A 19324-nucleotide genomic window follows, 5' to 3' on the forward strand; every position below is an offset into this window, starting at 1 on the left:
TCTAGCTACTTAGACATGGCTTAAAATGTTAGGAAGCTCCAGTTCAGATAGAATCCAACTGATTGACATGGATAGTGCCTGTCTAAGAGACTTGCTGAGAGACTTGTTTTGTGCATGGGATGAATCTGGAAGTTGTGGGATGTGAAAGGGTTTTAGAATCACAGCCCTGTTTGGAGGGGTTTGTAGGAAATGATTGCATCTAAGTTGCTAGAGTATCCAGTGTTTGCTGGTCTTTGCAGTGGACTCTGCTGAGAATGGGTGGTGTGTAATGCTTTGGCAGGCTTAGATCACTGATAAAAGATTATGTTAAAATAACTTTGCATTTTCTTGTTACATGGTATAAGCATCTCTTCCTGTGTTGTATTTGGAATATTACAGAGGCAAAATAGATAGCCAAGAATGCCAATGTAGAAAAGAACTCTTAATTTTTCTTTTATTTTTTAAAAAAAGATTTTATTTCTTTATTTGAGAGAGAGAGCATAGGCAGGGGGAGGTGCAGAGGGAGAAGCAGACTTTCCACTGAGCAAGGAGCCCGATGCAGGGCTCGATCCCAGGACCCTGGGATCATGACCTGAGCTGAAATCATGAGTCCCACGCTTAACCATCTGAGCCATCCAGGCACCCAACTTTTCTCTTTTTTCAGTAATGGTGTGTTCTTGTGATTAGATTCAGGTTATACATTTTAGGAGATGTTATGTTCTCAGAATATCACATCTGAAGGCACCCAAAGGGCATCAGTTCCTAACTGGTGATGTTAATTTTGGTCACCCAGTTAATTTTGATCACCTTACTTCTATACGATATAATTATTGTTCCCCCCCCCCTCCTTTGCAATGAATAAGCAATCTGGGGAGAAAAACTTAAATTTTTAAAGGAAAATGTATTTGACATTAGTGGAAAGGAGGAGGAAAAATCAAAGATACGAATTTCAGAGCAACTGTTAGGTTATTCTTCCTCTTTTATTATGTCTGCTGAAATTTACAAATTCTTTTTGTAATAAGAATATTTCAAATAGGGCTGTCTTCATAAAAATGAAAAGGAAGTCTCAAATAAGTTCTTCTTCTCCTCAGCAAAACTAATACTTACATCAATTTAAGTACATCTGATGAGAGAGTTTTGGAAACATAGGTCTGAGATGTTTCTGGTATCACAGATGGCCCACAGTGATCCAGTAGGATGTATAATCTAGGTAGGTAGTCATTGGCCATAAAAGCGGAGTTCTCTTGGGTTTCCATAGAGACATCTAGACTTAAAATGTTTTAAACACTGCTGCTTTTAAAATGAGTGTCAGTAAAAATAGCAAAAACCAAGGCTCTTTAAAAAAAAATCGTTAAAAAATTTTAAAGTAGTGAAGTTCCTGGTTAAAAATCCACGTTGAAGCCAAAGCTTGTCCTTCCTAGTCATTCTTCAACTGGCCTTGAATAGCCTTGGGGAGAAGAGGCATCAAGAACTGGTTTCTCTGCCTTTTGGCAAAGGAATGAGACTACACTGACTTCATCTATGAAGACAACCGCCAACTATTTTCTTACTCTGTAAATTGTTAATTGTGTGTGGTGAAGAAAAGGATGATGGGTGACGTTAGTTTTATGGGTAAGCCTGGCATAAGTTCTGGTGAAAGTTTGACATCTTTAGGATCTTATGTTTTTTCAAGTTGAGCTAATAAAAAAGAGGCTCATGGGATTATTTCACACCCAGTTTTTAAGTGAATATTGAGCTAAACACCATGTGTCTGTGACTATTAGGGAGACTTGTTGTGTCGTGTGGTTGAAGAAGCATGAATCTTGTGAGTCTAGAACAGAAGTCAGCAAAATATGGCCCGTGGGCCAGACCCAGCCTGCTGCCTCTTTTGGTACCGCTAACAAGTTAAAGATGGTTTTATATTTTGAAATGGTTGAAAAAAAAAAATCAGAAGACTTGAGTGACCTGTGAACATTGTATGGAATTCAAATTTCATTGTCCGCAGATTGCTTTATTAAAGGGTAGCACGTCCATTTTCGTGTGGTCTGGAGTTGCCCCTTCGCTACTACAGTGGGTGAAATAGGGGTGACAGGCTAGTGCCGCTCAAAGCCCGAAATATTTCGTGTCCAGCTCTTTAGGACACTGTTTGTGCCCTCTGGTCTAAAGAATAGAAAATGTGGAGGTTCGATCTCTAAGGTGCTTGTTGAAGTTCTAGGATGTTGGAACTGAAAAGTGTGGCTCACTGGGCAGCATGGTAAATTGCTTTAGTACCATGATTTTTTTTTTAAGTTGGTTTATAAATATGAAAGAGAAATCCAAGCTCTTAAAATATTTATTCTGGCTTAGAATATTTGGTTTCCTTACATCCACTTTAAGAGGCAAGGGGAAAAGATCATTTATCCATTTCTTTTGTTAAGAATAAACAATATTTTATTTATGATTTTCACATTAAACATATTATCAAGTATTTATCATCTGTAAAAAGTTACCCTAATGGCAGAAATCTGTTGGATCCTTTTAAAAACCAGGACTCAAATAGAAACTGCTTCCATACCATCGCCACCACTGTGCCTCCCCCAGTTCTCTCTGTAACAGGTTTGGTAACTCTTTGGTACTAGAATTACATATGCTGAGTTTGGAGGAAAGACAAAAAAAAATAAACATTTATTAGGAAATTTGTTTATTTTACCCAGCATTGAGTTCAGGACAAAGCCTTATGTCTAACAGACAAATACTATTGTCTTAATTTTTAAGTTGCGAAAACAAAGCAAAAAACAAACAAAAAAATCCAACTCTAAGTTGTATAGTAAAGCAGGATTGGAAGGAGACTTATGGACAAGGACACCTGCTGTGCTCGGAGAGACGGTGGGGTTTGGAAGGTAGGTGAGCCAGCAGGGTAGTGGGGGCTAGAGTAGATGACTGTCATGTGAAGACAAAGGGATGGGATGTTTGGGCTGTGTTACCATAAGTTCTCCCTTTTTCTGAGAAAGGGTAATTTTTTTGGCACCTGGGTGGCTCAGTGGGCTAAGCCTCTGTCTTTAGCTCAGATCATGCTCCTGGGGTCCTGGGATCGAGCCCAGCATCCGGCTCTCTGCTCAGCGGGGAGCCTGCTTCTCTGCCTACTTGTGATCTCTCTCTCTGTCAAATAAATAAATAAAATCTTTTTTTTTTTTTTAAAGGTGTGATTTTCCCCTTCTTTCTGATGTGTGATTTCCTACTCATTCCTGGAGTATGTGTGTTTTGGGGTGGGGCCTTGCCAGAGACGAAGGTTCTGACATCACAGTCACTGTGGTAAGAAGACTGGAACCACACATCACCCAGCAAGATTTGAGCCGTGGGGGGGATGGAGTGTGTTGATATTACATGCTAGTATTCACGTCAAACTTGCCAGGTTCTATTCATATGTTACCTTGTTAATCCTCATACTGTTCCCATCTCCCCTTTACTTCAGGGAAACTGAGGCCCAGAGAGATGAAGTACCTTGCAGGTCGCAGAGTACTAAGAGACGGTGTCAGCCGAATTGACTGGGTTATGCCAAGGTAGTAACCTTCAGGTTTTCCTGCCTTCGAACAAAGTCTTAATTCCTTCATGCTTCACTTCTTGTCCATCTCAGGTTAGGCCAGGGGTTCAGGTTAAACTCCACAGTCTGGATCGCCATCAGTCACTGTGGCAGGGATAAGAGAAGATGGTGAATACAGCTCTGTGTCTCAGAATAGGGTGGGCTTCACCCACTCGAATGTGCATCTGAATTGCCCAAGGGGCTCATTCAATGCAAGTTGGTTCTGGAGGCCAGGGATGGGCCTGCCCTTCTGCATCTCTAGTGAACCTCCGGGGCATTCCTGTAGGGAGCAGGGCCCCCTTTCGAGTAAGGAGTGCTTACTGGCTTTTGCCTGGAAGTGACAGGTTATTTCTGCTCACATAAGTCACGTAGCCTTGTCTAACGTCAAGCTGGCAGGAGACGTAATCTACCATCTATGTCAGAAGGAGGAGAATTGCAGTATTTGTGAACCATCCAACGAAGAGGAGAAAATGTGAAGTCAGGACTTAAATTCAGACAGGCTGGCCCAGAGTGGGAGGTCTTTATCATCCCATACAGTCGTGGGTGTTGGTCCCTTCCCTGTGGAGAAAGGACAGCATCATGGCAGCTGCCCTACTTGGTGGCCACCAGTCAGGGTAGTCCTCCCTTGAGACTGACCAGTTGCAGTTGTCTTATGTGACACCGATACTGGGTGTCCCAGGCAGTTTAGTGTCAAAGGCAGCAGTTGTCAACATGATGTGGCAACCCTGTGAAAATGTTTCAATTCATTTTTTTCTTAATAACAGGCTGACATCTATGAATTATTTATTCTTATTCAAAGCATACCTTAGAGCAGATTCGAGCCTTTCCCCATGACTCCCTCTCATCCACTGTTCTGCCATGCCTTCCTGTTCCGGACAAGGGGTGCGGTTAGAGCCAGCATTCAGGGAGTTGTGCAGGATCCTGGGAACGCTCCTGGGTGTGAGTCCACACAGGCACACCACGCATCATGTACGTGGGCTGCAAAGCGCCGGAGTTGCTGTTCTCGAAGCATCCTAGGCTTGTGGTCTGTCCCTGGATGGTGGTAGCTGAGAAGCGGCTCTGAGCCAGCAGCCCACTCGTATGACTGCGATCTTCTGATAGGATCATGGGCACCTGAGAACTGGGGGAGTGAGTGGTGGAGTCCAGGCTTCCCAGAGGTAGACGGGGTTCGTCACAGCCCAGGGAACATGGCACTGCTTTTGACTGTCCTTCCAGGGCCCACAGAAAGCCCAGCTCTCCCTTCTACCACAGCCTACTCTGCTGTCAGTTCCTAGGTCGAAGTGTTGACAAATAATTCGGAAACACAGGTTTCACTGGTCTGCCTGCTTTGTGGAAACCTGGATCTGCAAACGGCCCTTGGAACGATAGGAGATTGTTCCTCCTCCATTAAAAAACAAAACAAAACAAAACCACCCAAAACGCAAAAAATAAAACTTCCCGAAAAAAATAATGAATACTGTTTTTCTGAAAATAAATAAATTAAAAAAAAAAAACTTCCCGAAAATGAGAAACTGAATAAAGGTGCGTCTCTGTTTTACATAATAATTACAGTTGCGATTTCACAGTTACCCCACTACCCTAGTTGATTCAATCAACAATTTAGCTAAACATGAGGGAGAAAATGGGCCTTGACAGTGTTTTCTTTGGAAAGTCAGGTTTGCCATGTTGAAAAATGTTTGCGCCCTGGCCTGTCTGTTCTGGCGTCAATCTCGAGAGCTGGATAAACCGGACCGTTCCTCCAGACACACGTTGGTTCTGTAATGCCCTGAGTTTAATTAAAATACGCAAATGCATGCCAAGTTAATAATTAAGGGAAAATACAACAAAGTAGTAACCATTTTTATTCACTACTCAGACTGAAACCTACAATAGGCCATTTCCAAATCAATGGCCCAGAATTCTACTGCTTGCCTATTGTCGTCCTAATCCTAGGAGGTCTTACCAGTGATCCTCCTCGGCTGTCAGTGTCCCTCAGAGGAAGCCCTGTTGCTCCACCAGTGATCCTAACTTCACAGGAAAGTGCTTCCAGCTTTTAATCTCGCCTGTGCTAGCATTGATAGAAAGTCATTTCTTTTAGTGACATTTCTGTATTGGAGGACTAAATAAATTAAGGATGTCAGCTTGATTCTCATAGGGGCAATGTCACCATCCTACTTCAAATGCTAAACAATTTCAAGAAAGATTAAATTTCTTCTGGACCTGAGAGAAATCCCATCTTCTCAGGCAGAGGCTGTGCTGGCAGGATGCCAAGGGGAGTGCCTTGGGCTGCCTGCTCCCGTAGATGTCCTCCTCAGGTAAACCCGCAACACCACACACTGTGTTCTTTTATTATCAACTTCATAAGCCTCTAGCATGATTTTGCTCTTCCCTTCAAAGTCCTGCATTCTCCATGAAATCTTTTCCAATGACTCTAGCCCACAATGATCGTTTTCTTCAAAACTCCCACTTAGTGTCACATAGTTTAATCTCAATTGGTCTCTAATTATAGTAATTAGGTCGTAAGCTCCTCCAAAGCAAGGATTTAGCCCAGTGCTAGGCCCAGAGGCGGTTTTAGTAAATGCTTGCCGAGTGATGGATTTGCAGCTCTGGATGGTTTCCAGGAGTCAGGACGAATGGGTGAATTAGCACTCCCAAGAGGACACTGCCCAGTCTTCCTGGACTGAACAGACCCGGTCTATAAGCATTTTTGCTAAGACCGTCAGTGCCAGACAGTGGGGCAGCCAAGGGAGCACGACAGAGACGATTCCCATGTCTTCCTCTAGCTCATCTCTTCTCATTTGGAAACCTACATTTTGGACTCAGGCTTGAGATTTCCCATCTTCAGGTTTGAGAAATCAGGAAGCCATAGAAGGTCAGGGAGGTTAAAAAAAAAAAAAATATATATATATATATATATATCTGCCTTCCTAGAAACTACCTTTCTTGTGGAGGGGTAACAAAAGAGAGGACACGTTGCCTATTTCAGAGCAACTCAGATGCTGTGTGGAAATTGATTTATATAACTTTCTTGCTAGATTAGTCCAGAAACTGGATTAATATTTTAATCATATCCCCTGGAGAGGAAAAGGCAGCTGGTGAAATTGTTGGAGGTGACATGCCAATCTACATAGAAACCAAGTGTGGTTTGGAGACCACCATGGAAATAGTAACTTCAGTCATTAGGTGGAGAATGAAAGGAAGAAAGAAACCAGATAAGTTTTCCAGGATCAAGAAGTTATTTTTATTATAAACTAACCTTAGGGAGACCATAAGATTTATTATTATTTTAACATTTAAATTCAAATACTGATGGCTTTATCTTTTCATTGCTGATTACTCTTGGCAACAGCGGAGGGCAAGGAGTGCAATTGAACATCCTTCATCTTTTTAAGTTGCCATTTGTGTATATAAGCTCAGTTGTGCCGGCAAATCATGGCAATGAGCACGCAGTGGCACAGTTCATGTCTCACTACAGGATTGCTCTCTCCCTGGGAACTTGACTTCCCAAGACCTGAATTCGAACCACTGGCATCCGAATTCACTGGCATCCTGAAATCAAAAGGAAGACAGAGGTCTTTTTCTGGAACTTTTTTTTTTTTTTTTCCTTTGTGGACCTGGATAACACCAGATCTTTACAATGGTCTGTAGTTGGCACTAGCAACAAGTATCTGGAGTGTAACGTGTTAGACTCTGGGAAATGCAATCCTCTGCTTGGGAACTGCCCTCAGTTGGAAACTGATGTTTAGATTATTACTGGGAATTTGTTTGTGCTTCTGAATTCTATGGGATTAAGGCTGGTGCTGTGATATTCTCATGTGTTCTGTTGACCTGTAGGTATTTTAGAAAAGAGGGAAATGAGAGTCTGAGGGTTGAAATAATCAGACTTTGGAGGTGCTAAGGCTCCACTCCGATTATATTGGCAGACAGCCCAGGGTGCAGCTGCTGACGAAGGATCCCAGATTCCATCCGAAGGCCCAAATACCACCTCTTCTGTCTGGAACTGAGTCAGTAAAAGGAAATAGGGTAGGGCAGCATTTTGGACTGAAATTTCTTTGTGGGAGCAACAGATTGAATTGATAATGGGAGAAAGTTTGTATTGTTAACTTTTATAAGGTGGCCCAGTAAATTTCATGAGTTTTATAGGACGGGTACATTATTTGGGCCACATTTTCATCTGGTGCTCATTGTTCACCCTGCCTGGTTGGCTAGCGGAGCTGAGCAGGATCCAAGATGAGAAAGAGAAGTGGTGTTGCCTGTGGCATTGGGGCGTAAGGTAAGGAATGTCATGACCTGTTTCAGTGGCTTCTGGAGGCCACAACAGAGAGGCACTCATAAAAGCGCCAAGGGGATGAAGTGGCCGTCTCTTTAACACCAAGAAAATGTGGAAAAAGAGAAAGGAAGAGAGGATATGGAGAAAATGGCTCCATGGAGAAGAATGTTCTCTCCTGTCCTCCCTTTCTGAGGGGGAAGGCATCACTTGGCATGGAGAGGCTCTAATTTCACTGGCTTAATAAGACAAATATACAACAAGGGGAGAATATTCGTGTCTAAGGGAAGGTAAGACACTTCTCTCTTCATGCTCTTGCTTAGTTAGGGGAAGAGCATTGATTTGTGTCCATGTCAATGGACAGAACTACACTGCGAAGTTAGAAGACACTTTGAACTGTCATTCGAGGCTGGGAAAGATGGCTTGGAAGCAGCTGGGAAATATTGCTCTTGGCATTTGTCCAAACCCTGTGTCTTCTCTCTCACGAGTGGCTTTTCCTTGCATTGGAATGTAACGTCTAAGATTGAGTTTTTGATTTATGTTTAGGGTGGCTATGGGTAGTTCCACACCAAAGGTCTGTTTTGAATCGAGGCCTATAAGCTCACCTTACTAAGATAGTGTTCTCCGCAATGTAGCCTGGTTAGAAATGAAGCTGACGGATGCTCCTTCATTAGAAGTAGTAGTAGTAGCTAATATTCCTAGCCTTCCTATTGCTGCCAGGCTCAGCTGTTAAGGCTTTGCACCTATTACATGATCCTAGAAGCATATCTAGGAGGTTCTTACTCTTTTTCCCACTTAAGGAGTGAGTTAACAGAGGTTTATAGGGTTTAATTTGCTCAAGATCACAGACCTAGTCAGAGACAGAACCAGAATTTAAACTCTGGAAGCTCACATTTCTTAACCATCATAGTAAACTATTTCAAGAAGATTACCCAAATAGGAAAAGAACAAAAAGGGTGCTGAATCTTGTTTCCTGCCCAGCCCTCCCCTGAAACAAAACACCATAACTTGGGTTTATTCATGAGGCTAGTTTTTGGCTTCTTTCAGTAGATAATGAATTTGAATGTCTTTTTCTACTGTGTGTGTATATCTTGTATTTTTAAAAAAATTTGATAAAGCAAATCTTCTAGAAGGGAAAGAACTATTTTACTTGTGAGAACAGATCCTAAGGTACTTATAAAATTAAAAAAATACAATTGGATCATCAGCTTGGTTCTTTTCAAAAGCTGGAAATAAAATTGCATGATTCCGTAAAAAAAAATTCCAGTAAGACGGGTCCTGTTAAGGAAGCATGGATGAAGTACCAATACCTTTGCATAATCTGTAATTGTTTCCTCAAAACAACAGCACACGTTTTCACTATTATTGTTATTATTACCATTAGGTATTGTGCTAACTGATTTACATGTATTCTCACATTAATACGTATGTGATAGGTTTTACCATCATGTATCACTTACCTACTATCACAGCAACGCTGCATAACAAGAACCCACAAAACCTCAGTGGCATACAAAAATAACTCTTTATTGTTTTTACATCTAGAGTGATTGGCTAAATGGATCTGCCAATCTTGGCTGCGCTGACTTACAACACATGGGGTTTGGCTCACTGAGGACTGATCTAGCCTGGCCCTGGTTCAGATGAATGGGCAACCCAGCTCCTCCATTTATTTGTCTCTTATCCTCCACCAGGCTGGGCTGGGCATGTTCTGTTGGTGATTAAAGAGCTGCAAGCTCTGATTGCAAACTCTGAGCAAGCCTGATTGCATAAGTGCATTTCAACTTTCTGCTTGCAGTGTCTCTGTTAATATCTCTTGGTCAAAGCAAGTCATGTAGCTAAATATAAGGATGGGGAATTACGCACTCCATCCCTTGGGAGAGCATTGAGAAAAAGTATGGCAAAAGGCACGAGGATAGGCAATGCAGAACAACTGGGCCCATTTTTGTAATCGATCACATATTCCTTTTTTTTTTTTTTTTTGTTAACAGGCAAAGAACTTGAGACATGGAAGTAAGTGGCTTGCCTAGATATTAAATAACAGAGCTTAAATTTGACCCCGGGTTTATCTTTTCTCAGAGCTGGAATTCTTAATAATGTACAATAAATGCAAGATTTAGAAACCAGTTCTGCCTCCAATTCCTTTCCAGATATGAACAATCTTTTTGCTCCCTTTTTATGCATCTTCACCAATGAAGACAAAATGCCGCTCTTGATATTATAGAATGAGAATGCTGTGAGGAGTCATTAATGGTAGCAAATTTCTCCGAACAAGTGCTAGGTATTATGATCAAAGAAATATACAGACTTTTAAATCTGTGCTTGACCTCATTTTACATTTTGTAGTCTTTCAGATCTCTCTCACCTGCCAGAGTTCAGAATTGTATTGGGTGTAAAATCTCTTAATGCTCTTACTCCTCCTCAGCAAACCATCCTAGTGGTACCCCCAATCTGCCTATATTAGCAGTAACTATACGTGAGGATGATACTCGATACAGATTCCTTTTTCAAAAATTCCAGGTGACAGTAGCGTCTTTAAGACTGGCCAGAAAGTTGTACATTTTGGCAGTTGACAAATGTGGACTCTGAGCGGATAGAAAAATCTAGTCTTTTGTATCAAGTGCCCTTTCAACAAATGCTTCCTGGCCTGGTTTTGCCTCGTAACTTGCTGCTACTATTGTTATTCCCTTTATTTTTTATTTTATTTTATTTTTTTTGAACTTTGAAGACTTTTTAAAAAGAGATTTTATTTATTTATTTGACAGACAGAGAGACAGCAAGAGAGGAAACACAAGCCAGGGGGAGGGGGCGGTGGTAGAGGGAGAAGCAGGCTTCCTGCTGATTAGGGAGCCTGATGTGGTGCTTTATCCCAGGACTCTGGGATCATGACCTGAGTTGAAGGCAGACACTTAATGACGGAGCCACTCAGGCACCCCTGTTATTCCTTTTCTTAAGCCAATTTCATAGCACCGGGTTTTGAAGAAAGTTGAAAAGTTTTTTTATACTTCTGTTGACCCTGGGAGCAAAACATCAGAAGGACACATTCATACTTGGTGCTTGCCAAAAATGCATTCCTAAAGAAATTCCGTGGTGTACCCATTGGCTCTCGACCTCCTGGTCCTGTCCTGGAGCACTGACTATAAAACAGACACAACTTTCTGCTTTCAAAAAGTTGAAAGGAACTTTTTTATGGACCTCTGAGGACCACTGAGGGTCCTTCAGGGTCTTTGTGAATGCCCCATGGGTCAGAAAGGTGTTGGGGATCTCCTTAGAAATTCAGAATTTGGAAGGGGACTATAATGAAGAAAGGGGGAAATTTAGAGAGGTGATGCTGTAAAGATGAAGGGACATTGGCTCTGAAAGGAGGGAAAAACCAAGGCTGATCAGTTTCAATCAAGATACAAATGATGGAGAAAGACAGAAATTCAATTCAGATTCTTTGTGAACATAAAAATTTGGGGAACTTGGGTACGTGCTGCGTCTTCTCACCCTACCACCCGCTTCACATATGGCCCTTACCTGTTCTCCCACAAGACCATAAATAATGAGGGCAGGGACTGTGTGTGTCTTGACTGGCGTTATTATTATTATTTTTTTTTGTTTTAGAAAGCCACGAGAGAGAGAGAGAGAGAGAGCACAAGTGGGGCTAGGAGGGGCAGAGGGAGAGGGAGAAGCAGACTCTGTTGAGCAGTGAGCCCGGTGTAGGACCTGGAATCATCACCTGAGCTGAAGGCAGGATTTGAACCGACTGAGCCGACCAGGTGCCCCTTGACTGGCATTATTAACGCAAGGTAGCTCAATGCATTGCACTAGTGTCCACTACATAAATATTTGCTAAACACATGTCCCGGAACAAGCTAGTACTTCTATTGTTTTCCTCTAGCAAAAACTCAGAAACTGCCTTTATCTGGTACAACAAAAGAATAACCTATGAGTTGAATGTAATGTGGGAATTAAATAAAATATAATACCAGTATTTAATTGTGTCCTGAAGGATGTGTTTCTCATTCCAGTAGAGAGGGAAGGAACATTATTATAAGTCAAGGGACCTGTCTTCCCATTGTAGCTCTGGTTTTGATCTTGGCCACATGACCTAACAGCAGCTTTCCTACGTATCCAATTGGAATAACAAATAATGCGTTATATTTGAAAATGCTTTGGAAGTAAAAGTACAAATTAATACTAGGTACTATCATTGTGTAAGACACAAGTTAAACTGGAAAGTGGAACTCCAGATACAGGAGCCAGGGAAGGGGACTTGTCTTTTGTTTTTTCATCTTTTTTTTTTTTAAAGATTTTATTTATGTATTTGACAGAGAGAGAGAGACAGCAAGAGAGGGATCATGTCCAGAGCCAAAGGCAGATGCTTAACGGCTGACCACCGAGTTGCTCCCTTTTTTTTCATTTTGCACACAACTCCTGTGCCCAATTTAGTGCATATTCAATAGTTGGTACTTGGAATGTGTTTATGGAATGAATGAATGATCCCCAACTGCAGCAGAAAATCTGAAGATGATCTTAGGTGGCTGTTCTTGTCTCTTTGTGTTTAGATGAGGATTTTCATATGTTATTGTCATGCAGTTGAATTGTTAAAAATTTATGTAAGGAATATAGAGTCATAAGACAGAATTTCTGCCCTTAAGAAATTTTTTATCTCATTGGTTCATAAGACTTCATTAGCTTCTTTCTCCTCAAATTAAACAGTAATAAAAGGCAATAGAAGAGTCCTAGTTAAGTTTATTTGGATGTAGGAAGGAATATTTACTCTGGCCAACTTAAGGAGGGGAAATGTGTGGCTCAAAGAAAGGAAGGACATGTGAAGAGCCAAGTCCAGCCCAATAGTGTACCTCTGAGAATCTAGGTGGTTGACGAAGACTCACCAGGTCTCTGCAGCCTGGCCGGTTGAGCTCCATCCATTTTCTCCTTCCATCACTCCATACAAGGGTCACATTCCTTGGAGACAGAGTCCAGTTGGCATGATGAAGCATACATGCTCACACAGTTTGGCCAAGAAAGAGCAGCTAGGCAAGACGTCGTGAGGAATGGACCATGTAGGTCTGCAAGCACAATTCGGGGGCCCCTCTGAGATGCAGTGAATCCTATACCCGGTATTACAAGAGTTCAGAGAAGAGAGGTTCTGGTGAGACTTCACAGATGCAAAGGGACTCAGCTGGATCTTTAAGGATGGGTAGGCGTGAGATAAATGAAGAGGAGAGATTTCAGCCAGGGCCACAAGAGGAACAAATGTTTAGGGTTAGGACTGAGCCTGATGTGTTCACCAAAGGCAGAACTGGTGGAGACGGAGAAAACAGATGTCAATAAAAGGTCCTTGGATTTTTTTCTGTAGTGAAGTAAGGATGGATAGCAGGTTTAAACAATAAACCAACGGTTCAGGCAGAGAAACAGTGTAGAGCTATGGGGTGCCTGGGTGACTCAGTGGGTTAAAGCTTCTGCCTTCGGCTCAGGTCATGATCCTAGGACCCTGGGATGGAGCCCCACATCGGGCTCTCCGCTCAGCAGGGAGCCTGCTTCCCCCACCCCCTGCCTACTTGTGATCTATCTGTCCAATAAATAAATAAAATCTTTAAAAAAAAACAAGTGTAGAGCTAATTGTACAGAAAACATTCCCTGGAAAGCATAGGAGAAGCCTATGTATTTTTAAAAGAAAACCAGAAAACTAAATGGTACATTGGAAGAAGCTTTGGGTATGAGATTGAGAACACAGGTGAAGGGAAGTGTCTTGAAAAAGGAGAGAGTGATTGGAGTGCCAGGGTGGCTCAGTTGGTAAGTGTCTGCCTTTGGCTCAAGTCATGATTCCAGGGTCCTGGGATTGGGTCCCGCATTGGGCTCCATGCTCTGCGGGGAGCCTGCTTCTCCCTCTACCATTCCCCCTGCTTGTGTTCCCTCTCTCTCTTTGTCTCTCTCCCTATCAAATAAAACAATAAAATCTTAAAAAAGAAGAAGAAGAAGAAGGAGTCGCTGCTTGTCCAAAGGCTGAAGGACAGGATGGGGACTAGGTGGGGATGGAGATACCAGCATAATGCTTTAGATGACACTTGTTCTATATATACTAAGTCTTAGCAACATGAGGTAGAAATCACTGCTGAGTGAAGGGGAGTAATGTTGGGTGAGACTCAGAAGGAGGATGCTTTAGAATATCCCATGTGCTCAGGCCACAGTGCTTAGGAATCAACAAGGAGTCAGTGAACAATTACAAAATAACACCTCTGTTTGGTTAAAGTTAGCATGCATTTGAGCAAAGTTTCCAATGACTGGGTGGAAACTCTTTTTGGTTAGTATTCAAAAGCTAGGGTTTCCAAACCTTTGGAGCAGATTTTAAAGATAAGAGAGTTTATTCAGAAATTTAACTTTTGTTCCTAGACTTAAAGGATTATTGGAAATATTTGGAACAAGACAGATTGGCATATTTTGTGATGATTTGCACCCTTTATTTACATATGGAGCAGTTGCCACAGAAGTCTCTTGGTCTTATATCATTTCATAAAATAAATGTATTACTAGAAACACCAGACATTTCAGTGTTTGACTTAGCACTGAAATAGCGCTGAATAGAATATGCTTAGCCATTTTCAACCTTATTCCATGCTTCTCCAGTATTTATGCTGGAGTTATCTCAAAAATGGACTCAAGGAGAAAGCATGAACCTAGAAGCAATCATTAACCTCAAATATTTGATCTATGTCATCACATTTAAGTAGTTCAGAATCTGCTTAGAAAAGACAAACCAGGGAGTTTGGCTTCTCTTTACACCTTAGAAAGCGTCAAGCTCTAAGGCTTATTGGTGAGCCAGAATCTCCCCACTCCTAAGCCACCCAGCAGTGGCCCCTACTCAGTCTACTTAAGGCAATGCACAAATATTTGCTTTATATCATAGAACTGTTTCTGCAAAAATTAAAATAAGCCAAACTCTTCTCCCCGCAAAAGCCCATGAATCATGTTTTAATAAAAAATAATCACTTATTATGTATCTGTTTAAAATGTCATGTGTTAGATCTACTTACAGTGAGATGCACCAACACTTTAGAAACATAGTCTGGGGGTACCTCTCTGTTCTTGAGGGGGCTCATTAGTGCACAGGATATAACCATTCACAAGGAATAGCCTAGTTGTTGATGGGGCTAATCATAATAGCCTCAATAACAACCACGGAGAATTCTGTTAAGTTGAGTTTGTATTGAGTTCTCTACTAATACTGTTTATTGAATATAGATCATCACAGTAGGGATAGGAATGTAACTAATCATAATCAATCATAAAAAGTAGGTATTATTGTGACAATCTACTTTACATATTGGTAAACTGAGGCTTAGGACGATTAGGGCATCACATAATAAGTAACAAGGTCAGAACTGAGGCCACGTGTGGATAGTTCCAGAGCCTGTGCTCTCACTGTGCATTCTCATTTCCTAACTTCTCAAGTTCTCCTACTTGTGACATTATGCGAGCCTTTCCACCAGCAGCCTGTTCCCTTACTGTTGTTTGTCTTTAATATTTCTTAATTAAAAACTTTTAACTTTTTATTTTAAATTAATTTTAAACTTAATGATGCTGTACAAATAGTACAAAACAAAAATTCCTGTGTATTCAGAGTCCTCAAATGTTAATCTTCTGTAACCACAGCACAATGACCCAAATCAGGAAATTAGCATGGATGCAATTCTATTACATCATCTTCAGAACTTACTTGAATTTTCCCAGTTTCCGCATTCATGCCCAGAATCTAAACCAGGATGACATGCTGCATTTAGATGTCATGTCTCTTTGGTTTCCTTCGGTGCCAGCCCTATGCTGACCTGATCTCGGGGGTGAGCACCTCCCATTTCCCTCTTAGCCCCTTTGCCCAATTCATCCCTTTAAACTAGAACAGTTCCTTGTCTTTCTTTGTCTTTCGTAACCTTAACATTTCAAAAAAGTACTAGCCAGTTATGCTTACAGAATGTACCTCATTTGGGTTTGTCTGATGTTTCTTCATGAATAAATTTGCATTGTGCATTTTTGGTAAAAATACTATGGAAGTTATGTTGTGTCCTTCTCAGCATCCTACCAAGAGATACATGATTTGTCATGTCACTGGTGATCTCAACTGTGATCATTTGGCTACGGTAGTATCTGCTAGATTTCCCCACTGTGAAGTAAATATTTTTCCTCTTTTATTAATTAGTATTTTCTGGGGGAGCTACTTTGCAACTATGTAAATAGCTGGTTTCTCATAATACCTTAGCCATTAATTTTATCATTCATTGATAATTCTTGCCTAAAACAATGATTATTATAGTCCTTAAAAATGGTGGCATTCTTTTTCCATCATTATTCATACATATATTAATTGGAATTCCATCATAAGGAAGAGCTTCTTCTTCTTCCCTTCTTATTCAATTATTTATTTATATCAGTATCGACTCATGGATTCTTACTATATTCTGTGGGGTATATTAATATTATTGGCTATTTTGTTTGTCCAGACTGTCCCCTATTTGGCCAAAAGAGCCCCTTCAAGTTTGGCTGTTAGCCTTTTGATATGTTTCCCATCATTTTGTTTTATTATTTTTATTTTTTTAAGCGAAATGTGCTTTTTATGTTGTTGTTTTTTTTTGGGGGGGGGGAGACTTGCATTTAAAACTTGAAATGGTTGGGGGCGCCTGGGTGGCTCAGTGGTTTGGGCTGCTGCCTTCGGCTCGGGTCATGATCTCAGGGTCCTGGGATCGAGCCCCGCATGGGGCTCTCTGCTCCGCAGGAAGCCTGCTTCCCTCTCTCTCTTTCTCTCTCTCTGCCTGCCTCTCTGCCTACTTGTGATCTCTGTCTGTCAAATAAATAAATAAAATCTTAAAAAAAAAAAAAAAACTTGAAATGGTTGTAAACTGTAATTTCTTGTCCAGCAGTGTTGATGCTTGTGCTGAAGTCCACAGCCCGGACTACTTTGCTGCCTCAAAGTCATGATTCAGAAGGTTTTAAGAACAGAGAGTCCGAGGATATCCTTTTGGTAGAAGTTTCTTTTTTAAAAATTAGTGTGAATGACCCGACACTCATTTCACTCCAGCACAACACAGACAATGCTGAACCCATACACACAGCAGGCCACCAGGATGAGTGTCGTCGTCACCTAGGGTGGGGGCACCTGGAAGTGGGAGAGGGCCGTCCTGCTCGGTGGGGCGATGTCTAGACAGTTTATTCTTCACCCATGTTTCTGCACAGCATCGTGCAATAAACCAATTTTAAATGTTTGTTTCCAGTAAACCAGCTATGACAGCTCCTACTAACGAATTGAATTAGAACCCATTTAAATAAGTTTTAAATTTGTTTTTTCATCTTTTTTTTTGTTTTTAATACAAAAACTTGACTGTGCACCATTGTCAAGATGCATGCATGAAAAACTAGCCAGCCCAAACAGTGTATTAATCACGAGCAAATGGAACTGCGAGTCTGCTAAGCGCTTCCTTATCATTAAGGTAGGACAAGGGTTTTTATTGTAAAACATGTGTAGCTTGATCTTTAGGGCACAGGAACCACCAACCAATATGTGCAGTTTTTGTGGGTGTGCACACAAGGCACTTTTAATATTTAGTTTTGCTATACAGAAACAGAATGACTACATGAACTTTTTTTTTTTTTCCCTCAAGATTCAGTTTGATTCTTCTAGAGGGGGAAAAGGAGTTGAAAATAGGTTTTCAATTGGCAGTCATCGTCAGTAGGAATTCTTCATAGCTGCCTTGTCCATGGCTTCTCTGATCATTTCATCTAAATCTGTTAGCTTTTCTCCTAAGTTGGTCATGACCTCACATCGCTCTGCCGCACTGATGTCACTGTCCTTGTCAGAGACTCTGCATCCCTTGTGAATTTCTTCTTCAGTGTCTCTTTTATTTTTCTAGCTGTCGTAGTCAAAAATTGCAGGAAGTCAGTGATGCCATGATTGTCAGCATCCCCCTCGTCAATCAGATGCGGAAATTTGGCTCTTATTGGGCTCTGATCCGGTGACCTCACAATAGTTCCAAGTTTGTCAAATAGGGAGAAAGCCTCCTTGAACTCAGGGATTTGTCCTTCAGTCAGCTGTCCATCCAGGGGCTGAGGAAGGGAGGTAGATCAGAGGGAGCGAGGGTAGCTGCACCGGCACAGGGGGTGTCCCAGCAATGGTGGGGGCAAACGGTGTCTCAGCGGCCACTCAGGCTCTGGAATGTGCTCAGCACGGAGCCTCCCTTCCTGCGGCCCCACCAGGCTGCTGTGAGGACCGGGCAGTGCCCACCAGGCTCCCAGCACCACTGCCCTCCCAACCTTTTGCTTTAAAACACTTATGTTCTGGCATGACAAGATGTTCCAGGCTCCTCTTGGACTTTCTCTGCCTGGCCATGGCAGGACCATTTCTCTGAAAATCCCCGGTTCCATTTGTTGGAGAATGGTATGCAGAAACCCAGATCTGGGCACTCATTACTTTGGGTTTCTCCTTTCCTTTCTGTGCGGTTCTGTTCCTGATTTGTTATTATGTAGTGAGGTTCATTTGTTTGGTCTTCTCACCCAGTCATTCATGTATTGTCCCTCATCCAAATTCACCCTTTGTGACCTACTCACAATAACGGGGCTGGAAATGAAGCATTTCTCCTCCCCAGAGAGCATGATTTACCAGGGAAGGACACTGAGGGGACATTATAGGTGACAGGTGCTTCTTCTCTTCCCCATTCTAGTGTGCTGCTGTTTTGTCCCCTCACTCCTACCACATGGCTGCCAGCAGTGTGTGGAAAAATTCAGGGCTGCTCGGCCCCAGCTACTTGTCCAGACCACATAGTCACTTGGTGAGCTCACAGCTTTGGCCTCCATCCAGCGACCCCTCACTGTGGCGCTCCCACTGTGGACATCACACACTCCGGGCCTCATGCCGCTCTTCTGATGAGCGGGCTTCCAGTCTCCCAACCCCTTTTGTGTGCCTGTCTGTTGTCTTGGCCACATCTACCCCAGGGGAGTGCTTTTGGCTTGCTGGCCCTGGCTGCAATTCTTCCCGCCAGCTTCTGCCGGTCTGCACCCCAGAAGGGTATTTCCTGCTTGTTTGGTGACTGTGGGGCAGCTCTGGGCCAGGCAACCCACCAATTTTTAGCATTCAGTGAATGTCTCCATCTACCACACCCTCTCCAGTGATATCTGAATTTCATCCTTGGGGAGAGACCCTTTCCAAGTTTCTTCATTCCTTGGGCTCTCCGTCTCCGCCTGACAGCATTCTTCAGAGTTCTCTTCACACCTTTCCAGTTATTCCCCTGTGACAGTTTATATTAAATTTCCCCATTCAAATGACTGTGTGATTTCTGCTTCCTGATGTGACCCTGACTCATACATACCCCATAGTGGATTCCCTTTCCCATGCTTGCTGATTTTATTTATCTCTCTATCCTCAGTAAGTGAATCACGATGACGGTTGCTTAAAGTCCAAACTGTATAAAAAGACTTCCTAGGAAAAGTCACTCCCCTCCCCTCCCCCTTCCTTCTGTTCTGCTCTCATTTCCCATGCTTTCCAACTCCTTCCACCTACTCCTTGATTCTGTCTCACTAGTTTCTAGTTT

This window comes from Mustela lutreola, chromosome 6 (assembly GCF_030435805.1).
Source record: "Mustela lutreola isolate mMusLut2 chromosome 6, mMusLut2.pri, whole genome shotgun sequence".
Taxonomy (NCBI): Eukaryota; Metazoa; Chordata; class Mammalia; order Carnivora; family Mustelidae; genus Mustela; species Mustela lutreola.